The sequence below is a fragment of the Marmota flaviventris genome, chromosome 8 (genome assembly GCF_047511675.1).
Source record: "Marmota flaviventris isolate mMarFla1 chromosome 8, mMarFla1.hap1, whole genome shotgun sequence".
Lineage (NCBI taxonomy): Eukaryota > Metazoa > Chordata > Mammalia > Rodentia > Sciuridae > Marmota > Marmota flaviventris.
This window is the reverse complement of record NC_092505.1, coordinates 243721-258251: the sequence shown is the minus strand read 5'-3', so window position 1 is coordinate 258251 and position 14531 is coordinate 243721. Positions and strand designations below refer to the sequence as shown.

At 54.1% G+C, this 14531-nt stretch overlaps 1 long non-coding RNA gene across 1 annotated transcript; it reads left to right on the top strand.

The window, feature by feature from the left end:
- The first annotated feature begins 4151 nt into the window (after positions 1–4151).
- LOC139706682 (uncharacterized) lies at positions 4152–14531 on the top strand. The gene is made up of 4 exons (XR_011708239.1): positions 4152–7749; positions 11629–11712; positions 11801–12020; positions 14183–14531. It is a non-coding gene; the product is annotated as an uncharacterized lncRNA (long non-coding RNA).

Here is a 14531-nt window from a genome sequence, read left to right as displayed (position 1 = left end):
TTCTGCATTTTGAAATGTGTGAAAGGTTTTATAACTTATCCTAAATAGGATCTATTTTATGATGCATTCTTTCAGAATATAAAAACAACTATGCTTACAGCATAAAATCTAGAAAGCACATTGAAGTATAAAGAAGAAGAAAAGTAAAACTCCATGAACATTTCTCTGAGTAATAGTAATATTAATTACTATCAATAGTAATAGTAATGTCAGTACCTCTGATGTTAATACATTAATATTAACATCAATCTTTCAGGATCAATTTTTCCTTTTAAACATTTTTTATAGAATCGGGATGACATGCCTATTTTATCACCTGCTTTTGTACTTAACAAATAACAGATGTTTTGGCTGTTCTCTGTGCTCCTCGGGTCTGATGCCCTCATCCTGCAGGTGTGCCAGACTTACACCAGATGTGGCATTAACTCTGCACTGCACACGGGCTACTTCAGGGTACAGTGGAGGACCGCCACTCAGACAACGCTGCCACTCCACACTTTTGGCTCTGCGTGGGCTCAGCTCTCACAGAGTGGGCATGGTGGTCACTCCAGGCCCGGAGCCCCAGCGCCCCTGCCTTCCAGAAGGATGGCCAGAGGTCACTTCCCAGCATTGCTGGCAGCAGGGTCACATGAGTCTGCTGCCACCAAGTGCACCCTTGCATGGGAGGGGCTCCTGTCTATTTCACTGTGGACCAACCTCTTCAGATTTGGCATCTTACTGCGCTCGAGTTTTTCTTATTGATTGGTGGAGACATTTCACATTAAGAATCATCCTTCTTATTTTCCCAAGTAGGTCGTTCTTGTCTTGATTGTACTTACTTTAGTTCAGATGGTGCTTTAACTGAGGTCAGTTGTGCTTTATTTCAGGCTGTGAACTAGCTGGCTCATCTCAAAAGTGCTGCTGCTGGAGTGGCCGGCAGAGCCATGGCACAGCACGTGCCAGAGGAGTGACTTACCTCCTGTTTGCTCAGGTCCCACCAAAGGGCCTGCCTCCCACCTTCCAGAATGCTCCAAAGGAAGTCATGAGGCCTGGTGTGTCTCTGACTCTCTGCAGTAAGTATACAGAAAGAGTAGGAAGACACATCACCCTCTGTCTGAAACCATTTTGCATAAGGTCTTACAGGATTAAGGGATTACCTTATTAAATTGGTTGCAGTAACAGTGTTACAGCATAGTGTAGCATTCATCTGCAGAGTAATGTTCAGTTTTAGTAGCAGAGAATTCCTTTAAAAGGTAAATATATGCAAAATTTCAAAACTTAACTCCTCTTACATTTTTGCTTCTTACTAAATAATGAGTGTTTAAAGATGAATGATCCCTAAAGTGTCTGTGCAGATGGCTGGAAGTTCAGCTGATCTGGAGCTGAAAACACATTAACCGAAATGGAAAGTTCACTAGAGAGATTCAGAGGCAGACTGAGGAGGTGGAAGAAACAATCCCTCGACTTGAAGCTAGGACAACAGAAATCATCAAGTCTGAGGGACAATAAGAGAGAAGACTGAGGGAGAGTGCAGGAAGCCTGCAGGACACGGCCTCCTTCCAGTGCACCAGCATGCACATTTGAAGAGGGGACAGAGAATATGAATATGAGCATAAGAGAATATGAATATGAGCATAAGAAGCTAAAGGAATGCAAGTAGGAACTCAGAGGAACCACACGGGTCACTGTGATGGAGCTCTGAAAGCTAGAGGAGGAGCAGAGTCTTTGGGCAGCAGGAGGGCGTGGCTTGTCACATGCATGGGCTCTTCAGTGAGGCAGATTCTCATCAGAGGCCAGCAGGCTAAGGACTGATAGATCCCAAGGGCCAAATAAACAGATGAGGACAACAAGACCTGCCTACCAAGAACCTCCGCAGCCAAGACAGAAGGGAACTGAGATGGCAGCGGGAGCTGGTTTCCAGGAGACCTGCCCACAGGAGGGTCTGGAGGCACTCTGAAGAGTGGTGTTAGAACACTGGGCAGGGACCTCGGTGGGCAGGTGCAGGGCACCTAGAGAAACTGGCCTTGTGACACTGGTCTATGATTCCAGAGACGAGTATCTTCAGACATCGCTGGTCTGAGAGCTGTAGTATTGCAACTTTGGTTCGTAATCCCACATGGTGTTTTCTACATAATTTAGGAGGCCAAAGCATTTCAAACAATTATTATTACATTTGGGGAGTACAGTGTGTAAAGATGTGATCTTGTGACATCATAGTGGAAAGGGCTGGGGACAGAGCTATTAGTGAAGCAGTTTTTTTAATGACACAGAGGTTAAGCTGGTAAAATGGAAGTCACATGTTAGAGTTTGTTTAATGTAATCCGTATGGTTACTACAGAGAAAAATATCTGTAGCATATACACAGAAGGAAATGAGAAAGGGATTTAAACATTTCATTACAAGAAATCAACTACACACAAAAGAGGACAGTAATGCAGGAAATGAGGCCCACAAAGCCGCATGGCATATACGGCTCACACAGCAAAAGGGCAGAAGATCCCCTGTCAGTGGTCGTGGCCACGTGGGTCAGAGTTTGGCATGATCCATCCACCTGTGTGTTTTCTCCAAGGGACACTTTTTAGATCGGGTAGATGGAGAGTGAGCGGGTGGAAGAAGATGTCCTGTGGGAATCTCAACCTGGAGAGCAGGGCAGCCATGCCGCCAGATGCAGAGGACGCTACCTGTTAATAAGAAGGTTCCTACAAGAACCTGCAATTGCTATTGACATTCACACCCGAGGCAGGACTCTCGGAATACCTGGGAGGAGAACCGATGGGACAGGCAGTTGTGTGACAGGGGACATCAGTGGCCCACACTGTGGATAGAGGCCCTGAGGAGATGAGGGGGATTGCTGTGCGTGACACCTGCATCAGCACCAGTAGGAAAGCGCGTGCTGAGGAAGGGAAGGTGCGGCGTGGCAGGAGGGTGCCTGCAGCCACCAGGTCTGTGCCGGGGCTGCCTCCCTCAGCAGGTATGTTCCCAGGACCCTGGGTGGCTCTGGGGTCTCTGCCCAGGAGCCCATCTCTTGGGCCTCTGGGGAAGCCTCATGTGGCAGGCAGAGCGGAGCCATTCTCCCTGTGTCCAGGACAAGACGGAGAGGAAGGCCTAGGCCAAGCCCCAGGGGCAGAATACCTCCCCCTAGGCCCCACTTCTCTCAGGTCCCTCTACCTCCCAGCGCATCATTCAGGGAAAGGCTTTGGGGACAGACATTCCCCGTCCACCTAAAACAACGACTATGAAAAAGTGAACATCAGAATAGAGAGCGTGGTTGGAGAGGACAGATCGGAGCCTTGTCCGCCAGTGGGAAGGTGCGACGGCCAGCTTCTGTCAGAGGAGGCCGTGGTCAGCTCAGGACTGATCACCATGCGGTCCAGGAACCAGACTGCACACTCCACAAGCTGAGGGCTGTGTCTCCAGGAACATCTGTGCCTCCCACCCTCTGGGGCCTGGAGCTTTCCCACACCAGCCTCCTGTCCACCCCCATTGCTGCTCCTGCCCCTGACACTCCCATCCACATGCCTTGCATTGTCCAGAGCGCTTCCTGAGTTTGGTCTGCCCCAGCTGGAAGCCCCTCTGGTAGCCCCACTGCCCCTGTGGACCTTGGCCTGGTGTCCTTGCAGATGCCAGCCATGGCATTGAAAGTGTGAGTGCTTTGCAGCTAAAGGACCCAGGTGTCCTCCCTGGGCTGAAGCCCCTCTGGCTCTAAGAGTTGCCTGAGGCTGCTTGGTGGGGACTTCCGCCTTCCTGCCAGGGATGTGACCGCCTTGGAGGGTCTGCCCACATATGGTCAGTGCGGGAGTCCTGCCAGCATGGGAATTCAGGTTCTCCAGGAGAGCTGCCGAGTGCCAGCAGTCACCACAGCCACCACTTCCAGAAGGGTCCAAGTCGTGAGGGAGCTGCAGCACACCCGAGGCCACCATGTTGGTGACTTTCCAGGCCACGTTGAGAGCAGCAGACTCAGGAGCTCAGCCAGTTCCCTCGGCTTCACGGGACCCACTGCCCCACTCTGACTTGCTGAGGGGGCAGCAGACATGCATGTTCTTCACTCCACCCCTGTCTTAATTACGACTCGTTGGCCCTGGGTTACGGAGGTTGTGAGGTGAGCGGTGCTGGTGAAGCCAGGCGGCGGCTGATGGCTGTGCCCTGTGGGGGCTGGGTCACAGCTGGTGGTGACGAGCCTGTGGAAGCCATGGCTGGCATTTGAAAGGCACATGTGGTGTTTCTTACCAGCCTGTGCCCTAAGGTTCAGGTCCTGCCCTGGCACCAGCTCGGAGTGGAGTCGTTGGGCACCTGGGAGCAGGATGGAGCAGGCAGCCCAGCAGGCCCACCCAGCCTCCTGTCAGCCAGCCACCGAGGCCTGTGCTGAGGTCAGCAGGTGTCTGAGCTGGACCCAAAGCTGGTCCTCTCCCTCCTGACTGGTCCAAGGATGGGCCCATGACCACCCAGGCCAAAGTCTCTACAACTCTGTCCCTGGGGAGGCTGGAGAGGTTGAGTTGAAGTCCGGGAGGCCGGGAGGTTGGGGAAGGCTGGGGAAGACAGGGGAGCCTTGAGAGAGGCTGAGGAATATTCAGGGGAAGAGGCCAGAAAGGACAAGGAGACAAACACGCCAAAGGTTTGCTCTCCCTGCCGTGGGCAGTCCCACTTCTGGGACTTTAACTCCTCACGTCAGTCTGGCAGATAGTCCTTTTTTAAAAAAAATTTTTTTAGACATTGATGGCCCTTTATTTTATTCATTTATTTTTATGTGGTGCTGAGAATCGAACCCAGTGCCTCACACATGCTAGGCAAGCACTCTACCACTGAGCCACAGCCCCAGGCCCAGATAGTTTTTATTTCATATTTAATGGATATGGAGAACTGGACAGTGCACTCTTTTATTTAATGCAAATACAAGCAAGCAGTTGATTTATGAATTTCCGGACCTATTCCCTTAATAAAACAAAACAGGAAGTAGGGCAGGTGAGACTAATTTGAGTTTTCCTGAATTCATAACTTGAATTTAAAAGTTGGTGTATTTGAACACGCAGACATAAAAGCGAGTTCGGCCACCACGTCTCCTGACTAGACTTCACCAGGCAGAAAGCTGAGCTCCGGCAGAGCAGTCCAGTAGTGACCTCCTCCAAGAGGCAGCATCCGGGGAGCCTGCCACCCACTGTGACACACAGCACCCCAACCCAGTGAGGCCTCTGGCTTCACAGACAGCAGAGGAGGTGGGAGAGGAGGCTTGCAGCACGCCTGGCTGGAAGGGCCGAGCGGCCCTGACCTGGCCCACCTGTTCCTGCCACACACATGCCCACAGGGCCAGCAGTGTCACCCAGAAGGAGAATCCACCCCATGTGGAGTTTGAATCATCAGTCTGAGTGACGATGTCAGTACCGTTGGTTTATGAATCATTTTTTCCTGTTCTGCGTGGTCTTGCTCTAGTTTAGGCAGGAGGCATCCGACTGTGTGAGCCTTGGTGGGCACTGAGAGCCACAGATGCGAGGACGGGCAGCCTTTTTTGTCCTTTCCCAGGTTCTAACTTACTGGAAGCCTGGGGCCACCTGGTGGGGCTGCAGCTGGCGTCTGTCCTCTTGAGTCGGGATCTGAGCAGCACTCACTCTGGCTGAGGGTGGACTCTCGTAAGGGATCATGTCCAGCAGTCCCTACACAGAGCCTAGTGCCGCAGAAGCAGCGGTGCGGCCACTGAGGACGGCGCTGGAGAGCTCGGCTCTCCACTGCGAGCAGGTCAGCCTTGCCCGCCAGCATGTGCCGCACAGCTCTGCCACCCCCTTGCGGACCTTCGTCCCTCGGGCACAGCTCTGCTGTCTCTCCTTCCTCCCTCACTGGTGCTCAGAGAACTCCTGGCAGACAGTGGTCACCATGGTGACGACGGCCGGGACCTCCTGGAAGTCGCACTCTCCTGTCTCCCTCGGTGTCTCCACGACTTTGTCCACGCCTCCTGCTCTTTGATTCCCAAGAGAGAAAAGAGAAGTTGCCCAACGTGTCTGTAAATGGACTATGATGAGAACCTGGAGGACGCGCCGTGCCTGCCGGGCTGCCCCTCGGCAGACGTGGGTATGTCTGGCCTCTTGTCCCAGGACCAGTGCTGCACGTGTGGGTGCAGCCACGTTGTCCCTGCCCAGGAGCTTGGCCTCAGGTCCCTGACCCTCCACCCGTACCCTTGGCCTGCCCCACTGCCATGGCCACCTGCACGTCCTCAGGTTTTCAAGGAGGTCCAGATGGGCTTCCAGAAGTGACCAAGCGTGGCTCAGAAGAGGACACGTGGTGGTGGTCATTGGAGGGCAGGCACACTGGGCCTGTGGGCAGGGCTCTCCTGCAAGAGGTGCGGGAGCGAGTCCTTGACGAGCTCCTTGAGCCCCAGCTTCCTCAGCCTGTGCTCGTCCCCTCCCTTCCGGAGCACTGGTGGGTGAGCTGTCACCGCCTTCTCCAGCTCTGACAGGGAGAGGCTGCCCAGACTCCCCCAGTCTGCCACCCTGCTTTCCCCTCCGCCTGCCTCCTCTCCCAGTCAGTGGGAAGCCTCAGCAGATGCAGGGAGGCAGGGCGTGGGTCCTGCCCTGGGGTGGCCCCCTGGCCTGCGGGGCCGCATGCCAGTGAGAGCAGGGAAGACAGAGGCACAGCCAGGGCACCCTGTGGCTTGCTGTGCAGAAGGGGTCCCTGTTCCCGTAGCGCAGCCCTCAGCCAAGGTCAGGAAGCATGTCCAGGAACACAAAGTGCAGGAACTTGTTTTGCTTTGAATTCGTGTATCAATTTCAGCCACTTGAAATAAAAACATGACTGGAAGTTTATTTTTGTGGTGAGGAACATAACAGAAGCAGATGTAGAATTTATCTGGGAAGATAGATGAGGTGGTGCACACCTATAATCCCAGTGGCTCTGGAGGCTGAGGCAGGAGGATCGCGGGTCCAAAGCCAGCCTCGGCAACTTAGAAAGACTCTGTCTCAAAATATAAAAAGGGCTGGGGATGTGGCTCAGTGGTTAATGGGTTCAATCCCTGGTACCAAAAAAATAAATCAGATAGAATTGTCAGTGTCTTGAAAAATAACAAGAGTTCCTGATCTACTGAAGGCCACCCTATTTGGTAGTCACACTGCTGAACTAAGTAGAGAGATGTACAGACGCTGGCCTTGAGTTCTGACATAGATATGTACCTGCACACTGTCACGTTAAAATCAGTTCAGAGGTTTGATTCCTATGCTGAACGCGTCAGGGCTCAAGAGTCACTTGGAATGAGGTGTTCAGCAGGCTGGAGAGTTGGGAGAACCAGCAGGTGCACCGTCCAAGAGGCTGACGACCCAGAACAGGATGGACCAACGGTGCCTCCTGGAGGACCAAGGCAGAGTCAGCTTTGGAAGAGTGAAGAAGCAAGAACTCGATATCCTCAGACGATCGCAGCAGCAATCAAAAACCCGTTCAAAATGGAGCTTGCATCTGCTGCTGCTCCCTGGTTCTTCCAACTTTTATTCCATCCAAGCCATCATCCTATTGGTCAGTGCTGCCCATGCTTAGGGGGGATCTCCATTTCAGGTGGCTATCCCACACGCCAGTCATTCCTAGACACACCCTTACTGACACACCCATAATCCCTGACAACTCTTAATCCAATGTAGTTGACAGTTCAGATTCGCGATTACTGTCGCCTCTTTCCCAAAGACCTGAGACCAAGACTCGTCAGCTCAGGGTGAGGGCACCTCACCATCATGCCGAGCAGCTGGGAAGTGAAAGAAGTGGACGTTTGAACCTATCTGGAGGACCTGGTTCATGTCCCAGGTGAGAAACCGAAGCAGAGCTTGACCAGCATCCCCCCATCGGAGACAGGGACCCATCAAGCCTCCTCCAGTGAGCCTGTCCCCAGATCTGAGATGCAGCAGCCAGGTGTCTCAGGGATCCAAGAACGAGGCTGAGGGACAACAGGGGTAGAGCAGCAGAGTTGCTGTCTAAACGGCTTCCAGATAGGTGGCCTCTGAGCTGCTCGGTCCAGGGGTTTCTATAGAGCTGACCTTTAAACTCTTGGTGATGACTTGGGGAGGGGAGCTTCTTCATGGTAAGCCCGGCCCCCGTGCAGTCGGGGTGTTGGCCACAGGCCGCCTGGCCCGTTACACACTTTGCTCGCTGCCCGGTTGCAATCAAGGTCCTGCCCTCTGCCTCCAGGAGGAGCAGGGCTCAGTGCCTGAGATGTGGTGACCATCCCTGGCATTTTGTACTACATGCCATGGAAAAGCAGCACATTTAAATGGTTTGTGGGGATTTCAGATTCCACATGCATTATCTTTGCTTCTACCCTGAGGACAGCAGCTCAAAGTGGGACCAGGGCCAGCTGGGGCTATAAAGCCAGGCACTTGACCACTGTCAAGCCACGAATGCACCAGCAGTAGCCAGGCAGAGGCCTCTAGGACTCTGTGGTGTTTCCATGCCTTCTCTGTGCTCTTGGGCCTTGACAGTGGCACGGAGGCTGCTCTGGGCAGGTCTGACGTGGACCACTGGTGCGTGGGACTCCAATTCCCTAGACGCAGCCCCTCCCTGGCCTCCCTCAGCCCGGGTCACAGTGAGAAGAGCTCTGGAGCCTGCTGTGTCCTTGCCCTGGCAGCACTCTGGGTCCCCAGGGCTGTCCTCTGGGCGTCACATGGTTGCCCGAGGTTGGGTGGGAGGTGGCAGGCCATTCTGTGTTACTTCTCCAGCAGTTGCTGATGGTTGGGTCATTGGCAACCTGGAAGGATTGGGCTTAGGAAGCTGGTAACGCGAGCTCTGGAGGGGTGTGTGGGGTCCACTCTGATGGCTCCTCTCCCTGCCTCTGGTGGCACGTGTGGCCTTCTGTTTGGTGCTTTTGCTGGTGCCTGGTGTTATCTCAGGATCCCCAGGCCTCTGTGCAGCCCAGGCTCTGGGTCTGGAGTCAGTGAGGTTGGTCCCCAGTGCCGCCCTGCCCTGATGGCCAACGAGGTCCAGCTCTGCTGTTCATACGTGCTGGCAGAAGACGTGGGGTTGGGGGCGGGGATGGCTCATGACACATCAGTAGCAGAGCTTCTTGACGGTGCTGGTCCCTGCCCCTGAGCCCTGCTGCAGAGGTGCAGAGCCGTGTGACTACCTGTCCTGCTCCCCAAACACCTCTGCCAATGCCGCGCTGAGAACGGCTTGGGCAGGGAGCAGTGGGGCCTGGCACCAAGCAACCTCAGTGGCACCCCAGGCCCTGCAGATCCCCAGGCCAACGAGGGGCCTGTAGCTCAGGCTGGGGCCTGCTCTGCCTGGGCAGCGACTACCAGCCCCCTTGAGCCCTGCCAGACCTTGAGAGGCTCCCCTGTAGGGTCCAGCTTTCCTGGTGTCCTTCACAGGCCTGGGGCACCCGCTGGACTACATGAGTCACCACGTGGGCTGGGGTTGTGACTCAGGGTGGAGCACGTGCCTAGCATGTTGAGGCAATGAGTTCGATTCTCAGCACTGTGTATGAATTATAAAGGAGCAGGGACCGGTGCCATCAACTAAAAGCAACTAAAAAATATTTTCAAAAAGTACAGAAATATTACTGAGTGGTTTCTGTCTCTTGGTTGGACAGACTGATACATTAATAACAAGAAAAAAGTTCTAGTGAAATCTTGTAACTTTTGTCTAAGTGATTTCTAAAATTCTATTTTTAAGACAGTATGTGGAAAGAGTGAGCTTGTGGGTGATGGGGAGACTCTCCTTCTGCTCGTGGGATGGATCTACGCTTCTTGCCCAGCTCTCCTAGGAAGCGTTGTTCTCCGTAGTGCAGCGGGCCTCGGCGGTTCTCTGGTCTGAGTGGGGGTGTCCACTTTCTGTTGTTGATTCCGGGTCTGTTCCATCTGGCCGTCTGAGAGCAGGCCTGTGTGACTCTGTTCCCTTGCACCTCGGGTGCGCCTGTTGACCTGGATGTTGGTCCGTCCTGGTGAGTGTCCGTGGGCGCTCAAGAGTGGGCTCTGCCCTTGTGGGATGGGGCAGCCGTAGCTGTCCATCGTACCCAGGGGACCCATGGTGCCGCTGGGCTGGACGTCCTGACCGCCCTGCCTGTGGGTCTGGGGTGGCTGAGAGCTGTTGCTGCCCCAGCGACTGTGGCGCGCCCTCTCACTGCAGGTCTGTGGGCTTTGCCGTGCACCGTTGCCTTTCTGAGACATGCACCCCTGCACCAGGCAGCGCTTGTGACTTCCTCGTGACTTCCACGGCTCCAGCTGAGACCAGTGCCGCTCCTCCTGCCTCCTCTGTTCCCCAGTCTTCTCCGCTCGCTCCCTCGTGGGCGCCTCACTTGCCTTTGTCTCCGTCGCCTGTGAGGCTGGGGTGGAACCTAAAAGCCCTCTGCCGCTGAGCTGCACCTCTTCATGTGTTCTGAGCAGGGTCTTGCTGAGTTTCCCAGTCTGGCCTCAGACTCACAGTCCTCCTGCCTCTGCCTCCTCAGTAGCTGGGGTCACAGACGTGGCCACTGTGCCCAGCTAGCTACATCATACCTCTCATGGTTGCTCCGTGCTTCCTGGATTGTTCTGCTGTTATTTTTTCTCTTAGATTTTTAATTTCAGAGGGTTCTTTTCTCATGTTCTCACCTCACATTCTTAGCCATGAGCCTCCCAGGGAACCCATCCAAAGTGCTCATCAGCTCTGGGCAGTTTTGATCTCTAGCCTTCTTTCTGATCTTAGGATTTCTGTCTCTCTGCTTGCATTGTTCAGTTGTTCTCTCAGCATTCACTTTTTCCCATTAGATCCCATAACACATCGATCATAGCTTTTTAAAATTCCTGGTGTTATCATTCAACATTCTTGTCATATCTGACTCTGCTTCTGATGCTCATTTAGGCTCTTCAGACTATTTTTTCTTTGCTTTTTAATCTGCCTTGTAATTTTTGGTTGAAAGCGGAATATGATGTATTGGATAAAAGGAACTGCTGAAAATAGACCACTAGTGATTGCATTAGTCTGTTTTCTGTTGCTGTATCAAAATAATTGAGGCAGGCTACTTTTAAAGAAAAAAGGTTTGTTTAGCTAACAGTTTTGGAGGCCAAACATCCAAGTTCAGGTGGCCCTATCTGCTCTTATGAGGCTCCCTTGTCGTCATGGCAAGAGCAAGCATGATAAATAGGATCACAGAATCTGCCAGGAGACCAGGCAGACTCAGGGGCTCCTTTGGAACAACTGGCTCTTGCCAGGTGGGCTTTTGTCCCCTCTGCAGGTGATGCCCCTGTAAACTAATCCCGTCCTGTGAGGTCCCACCTCCTAAAGGTCCCTCCACCTCCCAGCACCTCCACCCTGAGGCCGAGCTTCTACACATGACCTCTGGGACGCGCACAGCTTGTGGAAACCCCGCAGTAGTGTGGAGGGCACCTGGCCCTGTGACCAGGCCTCGGTGCTGGGGAGCCTGAACCCTCACCGTGCATCTCCATGTGTTTCCCAGTCTCTCCCAGGGCAGTGCGGCTGCAGGGCTGAAGCCAAGTGCTCTCTGCCCACACGGAGGGCAGGGGCTGCTGAAATCAGGTTGGCCTGGCTCTGGCAGCAGGCCTGGGGTGGAGGGCCAGCTGGTGGGCCGTGTCACGGTGGCTCCTTTACTCCTGTCTGTGCTGGAGCTTGAGGGGGTCTTCCTCCCACGTTGTCCCCTGGAGCTAAACCTAGGGATGCCAGGTCCCTGCATAGGTCCCCAGAGTCCTCATTTCTCAGGCTTCTCCACCCTGGGCCTCCAGCAAGTGGCCAGTGCTGATGGACCTGCCCAGTGCCCATGCCTGGCCCAGGGCCTCCGCTCAGGTGAGTCCCGTGTCCCCATTCTGCCCCTCCAGCCTTGGGATGGCATTCCTTGCTTCCTGGTGGGTCTGAGAAGAGTGTGGGTCTTCAGGATGCAGGTCTTGATCATGGGGCTGGAGGGCGACACCCCGCCTGAAGTGCTGGGCCTGGAGCTAGACGTGGACGGCTGGTGTTGGAAACCTCCAACTAGAAAACAAGACATGGCAGAGCTGCCATCTGCGAGCGGAAGGTGTGCCATTGCCCAGACCATTAGCAAGCCAGGGACACAGTGCCAGACAGGAGCCATGGTGTCCCCGGGGCCGAGACCAAAGGTATGGCTAGACTGACAGGGCTCTGTTGTCTCTGTGGCGGGTGGTCACAGCACTGTGAGAGCTGACCTGGGTTTCCTCCTGGCGCTTTGGAGGTACTTGGGAGTGGGTGACGGAGGCCCAACCCCACTGTCTGGGCAGCCACACCCTTGATGCCAAAGGCACTGTCATGGAGAGACCTGGTGGGTCAACAGGCATCTGCTCTGGACATCGGGAGCCTCTGCTGCCACCTCTCCAGTCACGGGGCTTCCTTCTCCCTCCGTGGCCCCGGTCTTCAGCTGCCAGCCTCTGCTTATTCAGGCAGCTGGTCCTACGCTGGCCGTGCTGCTTGGGGTGGGAGGGGGTTAGGAGGAAAGGCCTGGAGCAGCAACATTGTTCCCTCACACAAAGCACAGTGCCACCCCGCCACCAAGCTGCTCACGAGGTTGGTGACAGTGGCCATGTCCACGAAGAGAGAGGAGGCTGGGTTCTGGGGACGTGGGAGGGAGACAAAGGCTTCCATGTGGTGAGGGTAGGGTTGATGCCAGGGGGCCACTGCTACTCTGCCCCAGAGGCCCAGGTGGCTCCTGGGGTCTCGGATCCCACTCAGCTCCTCCTGCTGCAGACAGAGCTCAGCCAGCCATCTGGGTCAGCCTCAGTAAGAGCTGAGTCTCAGGGTGGTTGGAGGAGCAAAGGGACACGTGCATGTAACTCGCAGGTGTGCACCACAAGACGTGACACACAGGCACACAGGTGTGCACCTCAAGACATGCATGCACATGTACCCAGGCACACACCACAAGATGTCACACACATACACAGGCTTGTACCACAAGACATGACACATGTACACAGGTGTACACCACAAGATGTGACCCACACATGTGTGTGTGCAACATAAGACATGCACACACACAGGCTTGCACCCTAAGACATGCACACACATGTACACAGGCGTGCACCACATGGCATCGTCGGAGATTAAAATGCACACACATAGATAGCAGTGACAAAGATGAAGCACTTTACTGCAAGCTGGTGCTAGTTTATATAGAAAGTGAGAGTCAGTTATCTTAAACCAGGAAGCTCCCGGGGCCAATCACAGTAAAGGTCAGGTCATCACCTACGGTGCACGCACGTCCGCCCTGCGTAAGATTCATGGGGGGCACGAACTGTCCACGAGTTTGGAAGATGGGAGGGCCAATTAGAAGGTTTTCAAAACAACTTGTTATCCGCCCACTGGCAATTTGCCCGCCGCCATGCTGCATTAGGGGCTCCTTATCTGAAAGGCCCGGGGAGTTCTAGCCGCCCACTGGCAATTCACCGCCATGTTTGAAAGGCCCGGGGAGTTCTCAGGGAGACTCCCAACAGTGTGCACACACAAACACAGGTGTGCACCACACAGCATGCACACACATGCACAGGCCTGCACCACGTCCTGTGCACAAGCACACTTGCACCTAGCTGACGTGTGGAATCACTAGGATCATTAACATGACAAAGGTTACGATTCTGATTTTTCTTTCAGAAGAACCTGCACAGTCAGGCAGGAGGCAAAGGAAGGCAGGAACAGAAGGACAGCCATCTTTCTGAGCCAAATGCATTGGGGTCCAGAAGTGCAGGCCGAACCCCTTGGCTCACTTAGGTGCCTGGAGCCCAGGGGGCCCCCAATTTGGCAAATGGTGACAGAACACAGAACGTCTGTGTGTCAGGGGTATCACATTTTGTTTTTGTTCCATCTCATCGAATCCCATGCTTCCACTTCATTCCAAAGCCGGTGTCCCTTCCATAAGAGCCAGTCCCCACAGCACCTGGAGCAGAAAGCAGGGCTGTTGGCTCTGAGTCCCTGGCAATGAGGGACCCAGCCTCAAACCCTGTCCTTTTGTTTTTGTTTTTGACTTTCTCTGTGAGGACTAGAGGTGGGAGCACTGCGCACACACAGAGCCACCTCTGTGGGTTTGTCCTCAGGACCCCACTGGCCTCATGAGAGGAACCCCCAAGGGATCTGCAGGTGGCCTCTCAGACTCTGACATGGACCATGCTTTATGTAACTTTAAAGATTTTTAGAAACCTGTGGTAGAATCATGTCAGGTTTGAAGCAGAAAATGCACAGGGTGGTTCCTCTACTCAGTGGGACCCTTCTGCACAGGCCTCTCTGTCTTCATCCCTTCCCCAACGCCACACAGGGACTGCGGCTGACTCACCAGCTAGTGCCATCTATGCACCTGCATCACAGACAGCTGTAGAGCTGAGTCCTCTCCAACAGAACGCCCAGGGTCAGGACCAGGCCTCGGTCCTGGGGAGCCTGCACCCTGACCGTGCATCAAACCTGGAAACCTGGTCCTCGAGCTCACCGCCACACACGGTGAAGTCATCTGGAACACATGCTACCTGGAGGTGGAGCGTTCCCATGGGTGTAGAGCACCTACTGGTTAGAACTGGAAGGTACTCAGATAAGATCATAGCAAGAACTGGGGGATTAAAATTTAAAGTAACCTCCATAATAAAATCGAACAAGTTGGTAAAAACCTTGTA